The sequence below is a fragment of the Rosa rugosa genome, chromosome 7, assembly GCF_958449725.1.
Source record: "Rosa rugosa chromosome 7, drRosRugo1.1, whole genome shotgun sequence".
Lineage (NCBI taxonomy): Eukaryota > Viridiplantae > Streptophyta > Magnoliopsida > Rosales > Rosaceae > Rosa > Rosa rugosa.
In genome coordinates, this window is record NC_084826.1 from 39,775,290 (window position 1) to 39,776,972 (window position 1,683).

The following is a 1,683-nucleotide window of genomic DNA, read 5'->3' on the forward strand; positions in this document are numbered from 1 at the left end:
TAACATTTTGATTGCAGAGGCGGGAAATTTCCATCTTTTATTCCCTCAGCTATGTAACAAATCAGACAACGTAAACATATCTATACGTTGTCTGTCTGACTTAAAAAAAAAAAAAAAAAAAAGTTAATGCCTATTGCCTCAGCCAACTCGATCGAGGGCACACTTAAACAAACTTAATGCCTTGGCCATTTTTCATGTCTGAGAGAGAAACCCTGAGTTTTTCTTCACTTCGAGCAAAATCTGAAGCTTTTCTTCACTATCTTCTCAAAACACTTAGCCATCACAAATCACCATCCTTCAAATTCTGGATTTAGGTTCTATTCGATTGGGGTTCGATTTGGGTTCTACTCGATTAGGGTTCGATTAAGGGGTTTTTCATTCTGCTAATGGGGGATTTGGGTTCTGACCAATCGAGTTGGGTTCTCCCCCGAAACCTATCCCTCTACTCCCTCCCCTCCCGCTCGCGCGCTCTCTCTAGGAGGTGCAGAGATTTCTTTGTGGCTCATCTCGGAGGTGCATCCTGGCGTTGACTCGTCGGAGGAAGGCGAAGAAGATGGTGGCTACGGTGAGTCCACCCCGGTGGTCAGAGATCGGTGACGGAGGAGAGAGATTCCTCCAGATCCACTTTTTCTCTCCTCCCACTCTCTCTCGTCTGTGCTTCTCTCTTCAACTAGTCCCTCAACCTTTAATTCTGATCAAAATCAAATCTTTACAACTGGTTAGTGCTTGTCTTCTTCTAAAAGCTATCAGCTTCTTCTGGGTTCTTCAAAATTTTGAGTCTTTTTTATGTTCTTGTTGGTTCTTGGTTTCTGATCCTTCGAGTGTTAATGATTCTGTAGAGCTGTGACGAGAGAGGAAGAGGAGAGAGATGGCGGAAGAGAAGCCTGAAGTGCTTGACGCGGTGCTGAAGGAAACAGTTGATTTGGTATATAGATCTGAGAAAATTTCAAAGCTTTTTGCTTGGTTTTTGGTTTGCTGTGTGGTTTTGGTTTAAATGGGTGTTTATGAACTTTGTGGTTGTAGGAAAACATACCCATTGAGGAGGTGCTTGAGAATCTGAGATGTAGCAAAGAGGGTCTCAGCAGTGAGGCTGCTGAGGAAAGATTAGCCATTTTTGGGCATAACAAGCTTGAGGAAAAGCAGGTTACTCTCCTCATATTCACAGCCCCTTTCTTTGTTCTTCACAAACTGTGTTTTCTTCTTCATGTTCTCACAATTGTGTTGCTATTTTTTTACACTGCTTGCATTTTATGAATATTGTTTTTGAGCACAAGGTTCTTAGAATTGCAATTAGTAAATGCATTGTCATTTATGCAACTCATTTGGAGTTCGACTTTAATTTAAATAGAGTAAGGATCTTTGTCATTCAATTTGAGGACAGTTGTAACTTGTATTATTAGTTTCTTATTTCCCCAATTTTCTTGTTTCTTCTCGTGCAACTTGTAAGTTGGGACTTTGGTCCTTGTAGTCTTTTGTTGATGGTTGGTTAGTCCATTTTAGATGCATGTTAATGCTTAATATTAATTAATTTTTTTGTGTTGGCATGTGATTTTGATATAGATCAGCTATTGCTTCCAATGATGAAGTGAAATCATAGGAAAGGTACTTAAGTTCACTATTATTCAATTTTTCTTTTCTTTTCTAGTTCTGTTTGAGAGTGTTTACTTATGCTTGATTAAGTAA

At 39.6% G+C, this 1,683-nt stretch overlaps 1 long non-coding RNA gene across 1 annotated transcript; it reads left to right on the plus strand.

Annotated features, from left to right (window-relative positions):
- Positions 1–264: 264 nt before the first annotated feature.
- Positions 265–1,144, plus strand: LOC133719761 (uncharacterized). The gene is made up of 3 exons (XR_009851452.1): positions 265–718; positions 840–925; positions 1,024–1,144. It is a non-coding gene; the product is annotated as an uncharacterized LOC133719761 (long non-coding RNA).
- Positions 1,145–1,683: the final 539 nt, after the last annotated feature.